Consider the following 11,584-nt stretch of genomic DNA (forward strand, 5'->3'; position numbering starts at 1 on the left):
GTTTATCAGCCCGATTCCAATTTTGTGTCTGAAATCAAACAGCCAAGGATCTACATGCTTTGAATTTTAATCTGTCCCTTTAGGGCAGTCACAGGTTATGAATACAGAGAACGAGTTCTGGGCATGGTGAGCCAGCTCTGGACATACATTGATCCCCTGTGCTTTTCTTTACTAAAGCCTTAGCATCAAGGTCCTGCTGGTCTTATTTTAGCCAAAATTCTTGTGCCAAAAAAAAAAGGCATTTTTATTTCCATCCAATAAACACCATCTGACCATGCTCGGGAGGCAACAGGGTAGCTGATGAAATCTCATTTCCTCTCTCGAACAGTTATCTACTCTGACATCTCAGTCCCCAGGTGACTGTGTTAGAGAAGGATTTCGTTTATCACTAGAGTTTGGCCACTATGAAAACAGATTCTTCATTTTCAAAAAATTTCCTCTATGGTGGCAAAAAGAAACCAAAGACTTATTCTGTGGGGTCCTGAGATGGAAGTTAAAGTGAACATCAAAAGATGAAACAGAACTTTGTGAGTAGCCATTGATTTTAGATACTTTGAATTTATATATTCCTTTCATGTTGTCTTACGTTATGCATTCCGATATCTCTGGCCATGCTCTGCATTGCAAAAGTTACATGCTGTCTATAGATGGAGGAACTAAGTCCTAAATTATGAGGAAAAAAATAAAAGATACATCTTATGCGTAGGAAGAGATGATACCACAAGCAGCTCCAGAAGTTTCCTACAAATCAAAGTATCTGACACTGGACTTGGACTTGGGAAGATCTGACTCTCAGCCAAGTCTAAGTCTATATTTGGCAAGTGTGTAATGAATGGCTAATTGGATGTAATCCTATGTAACTTGCAAATATGAAGAAAGAATTGAGATAAGTGTTTTCAAGACAAATTGGTTTTATTTTTGCAGAATCAAAGGACAAGGCCACTTGCTTTTCCCATTTCAGGCTCTATTCAAGACATTCATTGAAGGCTACTCGAAGGTTTCCTTCCTTGCATACCACATCAATGTTTCTGAAATTATGGGTTACCATAAAGCTCCAAAAAGTATGAAGCCATGCTTTCTTTTTATTTAAGACCTAGTTCGTAAATGGGTTAAACAATTAAGTGAGCCTGCACGCTTCATGTAAATTACACTTCGCGGGAATTGGTAAAGATTAGAAAAAGGCTCAACCTTCTGTGGAGGGAAATCTTTGGCCATGAGCCATCTATGCAAACACAATTGTAGAAAAGAGCCCCAATTTGCACACCGACATTTATCTTCCTACCTTTCCCACCTTAAATCAGTCCCAATGCTAAATGGACCCCTGCAGTTCATTGATTTCTGTCTCTATAGCCTTCAAGGGCAAGATTTCCTAGAAAAAGGGTTACTAGGAGAATTAACTCTACCAAGTAGATTGAGAAAGCTAAGACTAGTAGATTCTCCCAGGCGACAGGCAACAGAATTTCGTTCCGGAGCCTGGAGGGTAATCTCACTGGAAACTGACTAGAACTGAGCCTCTGTACAGCAGCCTATATGCCAAAGATCTATTTGACTTGACCTGCTCTTTGCTCTGCCTCTAAACCCCTTCTTTAGCCTCTCCTGTCATTTGTTTCAGGTGAAAGACCCACCCATTCTCCAAGGCCCAGACAAATTAACATCTCCTCTCTAAAGCCTATTGGCCTCATTAGCCAGATGACAATAACCTCAGAGGGAAAGTGTATTTCCCAAGGATAACTGAGTAATGATCTAAAATATGACAGTGGGGGCCAGCAAGTGGTGTGGAAGTTAAGTTGCTGGATCCCACATGTCCAGCTTTGCAGTTCAAGTCCTTGAGAATGGACTTGAGAATCACACTAGACATATGTATATGTGCCCAAAATCCTAATGAAAGTGGAGAAGGAATTTTGCTGTGGCCAATCCCCTTTGAGGGTGATTTCTCACTTTCCCTCTCTCTTTTTCTCTGTCTGGCATGAGCATGCACCCTATAGCAAAAACTTAAGGAAAAAAAAAAAAAACTGATGACAATGGGAGAAAGATCCCATTAAGCAAGATCACTTGGTCATATCCCACCCCATGTACATACAATGACTTAATAAGTTGTCTTCTCAGCCATTCTGCCTCTTCCACACTCACCCAACCTATGACCTCATCTTCCCCAAGGTCCAGGTCTGTATTCTGAGGATCTCACACAAAACGGAGTCTGGTTCATAATGGGCTCCCAGAAATTGTTGCAGAGATCAATGATAGAGGCCATTTACCCTTAGATACAACAACAACAACAACAACAAAAAGATAAATATTGGAGTTCTCTAAAGTAGGAGCTATTGAGTATAAGAGAACTTAAGAGAATTCTGAAGACTAAAGCCCGTAAAGAAGTAAGTGCTGATTGACTCCACCACTCAGCCACAAATACTCTCGTCATAAGTCATGCTTTGGCAGCTAATGAGTTCTTGAAGTGCTACCCAGAAATTTGTACACTTTCTTATTTTCTCTTCCTGGTGCTTACCCTTACCCTCTAAACTCAAGATTGTGTGTCCAAACTAACTATGGTCAAATGCACCAGCCATGATGCAACGGGTTAAACAATTAAGTGAGCCTGCACGCTTCATGTAAATTACACTTCGCGGGAATTGGTAAAGATTAGAAAAAGGCTCAACCTTCTGTGGAGGGAAATCTTTGGCCATGAGCCATCTATGCAAACACAATTGTAGAAAAGAGCCCCAATTTGCACACCGACATTTATCTTCCTACCTTTCCCACCTTAAATCAGTCCCAATGCTAAATGGACCCCTGCAGTTCATTGATTTCTGTCTCTATAGCCTTCAAGGGCAAGATTTCCTAGAAAAAGGGTTACTAGGAGAATTAACTCTACCAAGTAGATTGAGAAAGCTAAGACTAGTAGATTCTCCCAGGCGACAGGCAACAGAATTTCGTTCCGGAGCCTGGAGGGTAATCTCACTGGAAACTGACTAGAACTGAGCCTCTGTACAGCAGCCTATATGCCAAAGATCTATTTGACTTGACCTGCTCTTTGCTCTGCCTCTAAACCCCTTCTTTAGCCTCTCCTGTCATTTGTTTCAGGTGAAAGACCCACCCATTCTCCAAGGCCCAGACAAATTAACATCTCCTCTCTAAAGCCTATTGGCCTCATTAGCCAGATGACAATAACCTCAGAGGGAAAGTGTATTTCCCAAGGATAACTGAGTAATGATCTAAAATATGACAGTGGGGGCCAGCAAGTGGTGTGGAAGTTAAGTTGCTGGATCCCACATGTCCAGCTTTGCAGTTCAAGTCCTTGAGAATGGACTTGAGAATCACACTAGACATATGTATATGTGCCCAAAATCCTAATGAAAGTGGAGAAGGAATTTTGCTGTGGCCAATCCCCTTTGAGGGTGATTTCTCACTTTCCCTCTCTCTTTTTCTCTGTCTGGCATGAGCATGCACCCTATAGCAAAAACTTAAGGAAAAAAAAAAAAAACTGATGACAATGGGAGAAAGATCCCATTAAGCAAGATCACTTGGTCATATCCCACCCCATGTACATACAATGACTTAATAAGTTGTCTTCTCAGCCATTCTGCCTCTTCCACACTCACCCAACCTATGACCTCATCTTCCCCAAGGTCCAGGTCTGTATTCTGAGGATCTCACACAAAACGGAGTCTGGTTCATAATGGGCTCCCAGAAATTGTTGCAGAGATCAATGATAGAGGCTAGTGACCCTTAGATACAACAACAACAACAACAACAAAAAGATAAATATTGGAGTTCTCTAAAGTAGGAGCTATTGAGTATAAGAGAACTTAAGAGAATTCTGAAGACTAAAGCCCGTAAAGAAGTAAGTGCTGATTGACTCCACCACTCAGCCACAAATACTCTCGTCATAAGTCATCCTTTGGCAGCTAATGAGTTCTTGAAGTGCTACCCAGAAATTTGTACACTTTCTTATTTTCTCTTCCTGGTGCTTACCCTTACCCTCTAAACTCAAGATTGTGTGTCCAAACTAACTATGGTCAAATGCACCAGCCATGATGCAACGAGGATGTTGAGAATGGTCAAATGCACCAGCTACGATGCAACGAGGATATTGAGAAAGGAACCATTAAAATCTGTTTGAAAATGATGACTTTGACTGGCTTACCACTGAGAAATAACCGGACATTGGTGAGTGACCATGTGTAACCTTCCTTTCCCACGCCTCAGTAGACATCAACGTCTTTTAGTGTCTCTAGACTCTGCCCAGGGTACTGGATCTCCAGCCCTCCAGTCTCTTGGGAGAATCTGAACTCCGAAAGTAAGAACAACAAAAGGGGAGGGATGCTGGTTTCTACTGTCTCCACACTATCCAAAGGAACTACTGTGAAAGGCAGCTCACATTGGTTAGAGAAGAGGGCGAGCAGAGAAAATAAGGATCACCTGCAGCTCAGCCTCAGAACAGCTCCGCCTCAGAGCAGCTCCTTCCATCTTGTGATGGTTATTCCCAGCTGCATCGCCCACCAGCTCAATTCACAGCCACTACCCTGCTTCAAATGATAAGCGCACACACACATACACACCAAATTAAATGCGCGCAATTCATTCTTCCTTTTTTTTTGAGAGAGAGATTTTTGCTATAGGGTGCATGCACTCAACTGAGAGAAAGCGAGATATCACCCCACAGGGAGGATGGGATGGCCATGCCTCAATCCCTTCTCTTTCATTCTCCTCTTGGAATTTTGGGCACACATGTACACATACCCGACGTGAGTTTTAAGCCACTGCATCCAGGACTCAAACCACAGTCAACTGCATGTGAGTCCAGCAATGTAACGATCACGCCATCTGCTGTTCCCCCACAGTCCATTCTTAACAACTCCTCCCATTCAGTGCTACAGCTGAACAAATGTGGTGGCTCTGTGATATGTCAGCTTATCTAGGTTAAATGTGATTTTCTAAAATGTCCTACCCTACATGCTTCTAGCGAGGGTGGCCCACAAGAGAGATTCTTGTGGGAGACTTAGAGAGAAGGAAATCCCCGCAGTTATACTGTGTTCTTACACTTGGAAGTTTGGGGCAAAGGCCCCAGCGGCTTTTGTAATTCAGCTGTTGCTACTTATCCAATGTCTTGCCTCATTGGCCTAGAACAGCTGCTGGTTCTGCAGCTGTCTCACCTCCTCTAGGCACTCCGTTACCTTGTTCTGCTCCTGGGTCAGGCTTGTTTAGCTCTGTAATAAAAGAGTCTTACTTCTCCTACAAGATGCCTACATTATTAAGGCTGGAGGCAGTAAGAATGGACACAGGTGTAAGTCTGTCCTCATGGGTTCTTACTCATGTCCATGGGTTCCAACTTGTCTTTACTCTCCCCACCTTAAACCCATCTTCCCACTGCCTGTCCTGAGAACTTCAAATTCCACCAGAAGACATCAAGCCTAACAGAGACCATTCAACCAACTCCTACAATGGGAAAAGGTCTAATCCTGTAACTGTGTGTATGTCTCCTAGCGTTCTAGTTCTCTGATTAAACCCTGGTTTGTATTTTTTTTTTCTTCATATTATAATGTTGTGACATTTAAAAGCCTTTCTGCCTGGGGAAAGACTACTGCTTCCTGGGCTAGCCTATGCTTAGTGGTAGCTAAGGGATCAGGCAGCATGCCTTTGATATGCAAACTAAGCAATCCAGAGCCCTATCTTCTTCTCCATCTGGCCTGAATACCCCAGGAAGCAACACTCTGCCTTAATCAAGCCATACCAGGCACCAGGCTTCTAAGGAACACCCCTACAGCTTAGAGCCCACTAAAATTACAAACCAACCCATCCTCAACTGTTTACTCTGACCTGATTTGTCTTTCTCAGGGGAAACGCCAATAAAGATGTGAAAGGTGTGATGTAGGCTGTCCCAGCTTCTGTCTCTCCTGTTTGCTGACCTCCCGAGGGCTTCCCCATGCAGCCTGCCTGGAGGGCTCTGCCTCTTGTCTTTAGGACCTGTGAGTGTGATACATTTTATTTTATGTCTCTTCTCATATCCACACCTGACTGACCATCGCATTAAAAAAAAAAATGTAAAAACAACACAGAACAGGGGCCAGCAGTGAAAGAGTGGTTAAGATGCTGTACTCCCACATGGTCCACCACGGTTCAAGTCCCAGAACTGGCAGCTTGAAACTCATGCCAGGCATGTATGCATGTATTCCCAAAATCCTGAGAGGAGAGTGGAGAAGGAACTGTGGCGTGGCCATCCCCCCTCATCGCCCCTGGGGAGTGATTTCTTGCTTTCTGTCTCTCTGTCTCTCTGGCCAGCACACAGGCCCTGTAGCAAAAATCTCTTAAACACACACACCCACAAACATAACACACACGACACAACAAATTTGAACGACATGACATAGATGCTGGAAGACCCTTGTTTTTCCCAACAGTTCTACATCTCCTGGGGTTCAACTGCTGCATCCTCCTTCCTTCAATATCACTCCAATGATAAGGCTCCTTCTGCTTTCACTACAGTGTGTGTATTTCTATTTACCCTATACTCATTCATTTCCACTTCTAGATTCTGCCCAACCTGAGTAGAATCCCAATTATACCTAAAAAAAAAAAAAAATCCCTCAAAAACCCCACAAAAAATAAATGTTACCCAAGCCAGAACCACGAGAGTATTTTTACCCTGGAGCTAACCTGGCATAGTCTTGCTTTAGAGGGCATGGAGAAACTCCTCTGCTGGAAAAAGAGGAATGAAAGCAGAGATGTGAGAGAAACACTTCAGTCCCATCGTGCTCTTGATTTCCATCACCTGTATCAATCCATGGGCATTGAGCATGCCCATGCCTCTTCACAGCTGTGGCTCGTTTATTTCATCTCCCTTGAGCACTGTGTTCTGTAGACTATTCCCTAAAACACAAACTCTTCAATACTACAAAGGATTCTAGCACCCACTGTTAGGGATAGAATTGTGTTGAAATTCTAACTTCTAGTACTTCAGAGGGTGACTGCATTTGGAGACAGAACCTTTTAAGAGGTAATTAAGCTAAAATGAGTCCTTTAGGAATTGAACTGTTTTTTTGTTTGTTTGTTTGTTTGGAGAGGTTTTTGCTATAGGGCGCATGCACTCGCCAGAAAGACAGAGAGAGACAGAGAGACAGAAAGTGAGAAATCACCCCCCAGGGGGGATGGCCACACCGCAATCCCTTCTCCTCCATTCTCTTCTCGGGATCTTGTACGTGAGTTTAAGCTGCTGGGTCTGGGACTCGAACCATGGTCGACTACATGGGAGTCCAGTGACACAGCCATTATGCTAACTGCTGGTCCCTGAACTTGTATTTTATAAAAAGAGGAAATGTGGACACAGAGGGAGACAATAGGAATGCATGCAGAGAAAAGATCTTGTGAGGACACAGCAAAAAGACAGCCACCTATAAGCCAAGCTTCAGGAGAAACCAAACCTACTAACACATTTTTGCCAACTTTCAGTCTCCAGAACATTGAGAAAATAAATTCTGTTTAAGCCGTTCCATCTGTGGTGTTTTGTTACACAGCCCAATCTGAGTAACACACTAACACACTGACCATGAAGAGTCACAATGTACACCACCAACAAGCTCAAGGCTCTGTGAAGTCCTGCAGTCATGACGACTACTTAGCTTTAAACTACATGTCCCCAACTTCTGAATTTATTCTCCGCACAGAACTACCACTGTCCAGACTGATCACAGAGAGAAGGCCATCTGGATATCCAGTAAACATTATCTTCTTGCTCTTCAGAATAAAGCAGTATAGAGATAATTATCATAAATAGTTACCAATTATTAAAAAGAAGAAATATCATAAAAGTTTAGACAATCACATGGTGTAATGTTAAAAGTACCAGTTAAAACCCAAGTTCATTTTTTTCTTCAACGAGGCAGTAGAGCAGCAGACACAAAGATGCAGATCTTCATGAAGACCCTGCCCGGCAAGACCACCACCCTTGAGGTCGAACCCAGTGACACCATCAAGAATGTCAAAACCAAAATCCAAGACAAGGAAGGTATCCCACGGGACCAGCAACATCTGATATTTGCAGGCAAACAGCTGGAAGATGGCCGCACTCTCTCCAACTACAAATCCAGAAAGAGTCCACGCTGCACTTGGTGCTGCGTCTGCGAGGCAGCATCACTGAGCCCTCCCTGTACCAGCTCAGCCAGAAGTACAACTGTGACAAGATGATGTGCTGCAGGTGCTATGTACACCTGCACTTCTGTGCAGCAAAAAGAATTGTGGCCACACCAACAACCTACAGTCCAAGAAGAAGGTCAAGTAAGGCCCCTACCCTGCAGGGTGGGCCTCCTGCCTGAACTGCATGGCCCTGGGGCCTCAATAAAGTTTCCCTTTTATTGACTGGAGAAGAAAAAAAAAAAAACTCAAGTTCGGGTTCTCTCTCTGCTATTAACTGGCTCCGTGATCTTGCTCAAGTCCCTTCCCTTTTTTGTCCTCTGTTTCCTCATTTGTAAACTGAGTGGTCCGGCTGATAATCTCTTTCATTAGATTTCCCTGAGTCATCGAGGTCCCCTAGTTAGCCCACCAAGATCTGTTCTTGTTTTCTAACATGCAGGATGGCATTTTCTTGTTGTTGCTATTTTGAATTTGAAAGTATTCCTTATGGTGTGGTTCCTAACTCCTGCCTGATGCTTCCAGCATTGCTGATCTATATATTTTTAATATCTAATGTTTTTAAAGTTTATGTTTGCTTCATGTGTGAATGAAAGAAAAAAGCATACCCTTAACAGGGTCTTACCACACCACAATCCTCCCCCTAGTCTTCCAGCTAGCCCGGATCATGCTCGGGCACACCTGGCAAGGAAATGTGGACACAGAGGGAGACAATAGGAATGCATGCAGAGAAAAGATCTTGTGAGGACACAGCAAAAAGACAGCCACCTATAAGCCAAGCTTCAGGAGAAACCAAACCTACTAACACATTTTTGCCAACTTTCAGTCTCCAGAACATTGAGAAAATAAATTCTGTTTAAGCCGTTCCATCTGTGGTGTTTTGTTACACAGCCCAATCTGAGTAACACACTAACACACTGACCATGAAGAGTCACAATGTACACCACCAACAAGCTCAAGGCTCTGTGAAGTCCTGCAGTCATGACGACTACTTAGCTTTAAACTACATGTCCCCAACTTCTGAATTTATTCTCCGCACAGAACTACCACTGTCCAGACTGATCACAGAGAGAAGGCCATCTGGATATCCAGTAAACATTATCTTCTTGCTCTTCAGAATAAAGCAGTATAGAGATAATTATCATAAATAGTTACCAATTATTAAAAAGAAGAAATATCATAAAAGTTTAGACAATCACATGGTGTAATGTTAAAAGTACCAGTTAAAACCCAAGTTCATTTTTTTCTTCAACGAGGCAGTAGAGCAGCAGACACAAAGATGCAGATCTTCATGAAGACCCTGCCCGGCAAGACCACCACCCTTGAGGTCGAACCCAGTGACACCATCAAGAATGTCAAAACCAAAATCCAAGACAAGGAAGGTATCCCACGGGACCAGCAACATCTGATATTTGCAGGCAAACAGCTGGAAGATGGCCGCACTCTCTCCAACTACAAATCCAGAAAGAGTCCACGCTGCACTTGGTGCTGCGTCTGCGAGGCAGCATCACTGAGCCCTCCCTGTACCAGCTCAGCCAGAAGTACAACTGTGACAAGATGATGTGCTGCAGGTGCTATGTACACCTGCACTTCTGTGCAGCAAAAAGAATTGTGGCCACACCAACAACCTACAGTCCAAGAAGAAGGTCAAGTAAGGCCCCTACCCTGCAGGGTGGGCCTCCTGCCTGAACTGCATGGCCCTGGGGCCTCAATAAAGTTTCCCTTTTATTGACTGGAGAAGAAAAAAAAAAAAACTCAAGTTCGGGTTCTCTCTCTGCTATTAACTGGCTCCGTGATCTTGCTCAAGTCCCTTCCCTTTTTTGTCCTCTGTTTCCTCATTTGTAAACTGAGTGGTCCGGCTGATAATCTCTTTCATTAGATTTCCCTGAGTCATCGAGGTCCCCTAGTTAGCCCACCAAGATCTGTTCTTGTTTTCTAACATGCAGGATGGCATTTTCTTGTTGTTGCTATTTTGAATTTGAAAGTATTCCTTATGGTGTGGTTCCTAACTCCTGCCTGATGCTTCCAGCATTGCTGATCTATATATTTTTAATATCTAATGTTTTTAAAGTTTATGTTTGCTTCATGTGTGAATGAAAGAAAAAAGCATACCCTTAACAGGGTCTTACCACACCACAATCCTCCCCCTAGTCTTCCAGCTAGCCCGGATCATGCTCGGGCACACCTGGCATCTTCAGGTTCAACAAGAGTCGAACCTGATCCTCCATATGTCTCCAGCATTGGGCAGTGGCACCCCATCTCTTGTGCCACAACTTCTGGGTCTTAATGTTTAAGTTTTGAAGTGGACTAGCATTGTGATAAATTACTGGGGGATCCCTCCTCCAGGTATTTCCTTTACACTTTGTCCTTTAACCATGAACCTGAGCATTCATTCTGTTGTCAGCATCTCAGGAAGGAATCGTGTAAGAAAACCCACAGAATGAGTCAGTCAATTCTCGGCTTCTGAACTGAAAAAAACATAAATCTGAAATAGATTTAGGGCATGGAAGATACATGGAGCAGAGCAAGGCTAAATAAGCTGCAGATTTCCTGGAAAGACTGCTGGTTCCAAAGAGTTAATGGAAAACTCTTCCATCCTTCCCTTCTCAAGAATCATCCCAAAATACCAAAGCAAGACACAGAAATCCCAAATTAATGAGGCAACAAGTTACTGGTAAAATCAAACCATGACTCATAGAGATGGAGAAGCAAAGAAGAATGAAAAGGGACATGGCAGGGAAAGACCAAACTGAGTATCTAGAGAAAGGATCAATGAGAAGCAAACCAGCTAACCCCTCAAGCCCTCCAAAAGGATAAAAGGATCGGCGGCAATGGATATCTTAAAAGATTAGCACTGGGGGCTAGCATGTGGCATGGAGTTTAAGGTGGCGGATCCCACATGGCGGCTCATAGTTCAAGTTCTGGATCCCACAGCTTGAAAATCACACCAGGCACATGTCCATGCAGGCCCAAAATCCCAAGAGGAAAATAGAGGATAAAGGATTACACAATGATGGTCCCATCCTGGAGGATGATTCCCATTCTCTCTCCCTATCTTTCTCTCTGGCAAGCACATGTGCCCTATAGCAAAAATCTAAAACAATTTAAAAATAAAAAAATAAATGGTGGACACTGGCCTTCTTGAAAGGCCAGTGGACACAGGGAAATGGTGGACACAGGGAACGTCTTGAAAGTCTGCCTAAAGAACAAATAGGTCCCATTATGGCCAACCTCTAGATGACTCTCAGTGAGCCAATGATCCCCACCTCCTGGTATTCACACATTTGTATCATTTCTTCCACATCATACCAGGGTCAGTGAGTGTGGCCAATCAAATACAGCAGAGACAATGGTCAGTCACTTCTGAGATTGGGTTATAAAAGACACTACAGTATCCCTCTGGGTCTCAGTGTCTCTGCGTGCTTCTGTGTCTGTGTGTCTGTCTGTCTCTGTCTCTCTTTCT

At 43.5% G+C, this 11,584-nt stretch overlaps 1 pseudogene; it reads left to right on the forward strand.

Annotated features, from left to right (window-relative positions):
* The first annotated feature begins 7,896 nt into the window (after positions 1-7,896).
* LOC102485335 (polyubiquitin-like) lies at positions 7,897-9,776 on the forward strand (annotated as a pseudogene).
* Positions 9,777-11,584: the final 1,808 nt, after the last annotated feature.

Source organism: Tupaia chinensis, unplaced genomic scaffold (assembly GCF_000334495.1).
Source record: "Tupaia chinensis unplaced genomic scaffold, TupChi_1.0 Scaffold000383_1, whole genome shotgun sequence".
NCBI classification, from domain to species: Eukaryota; Metazoa; Chordata; class Mammalia; order Scandentia; family Tupaiidae; genus Tupaia; species Tupaia belangeri.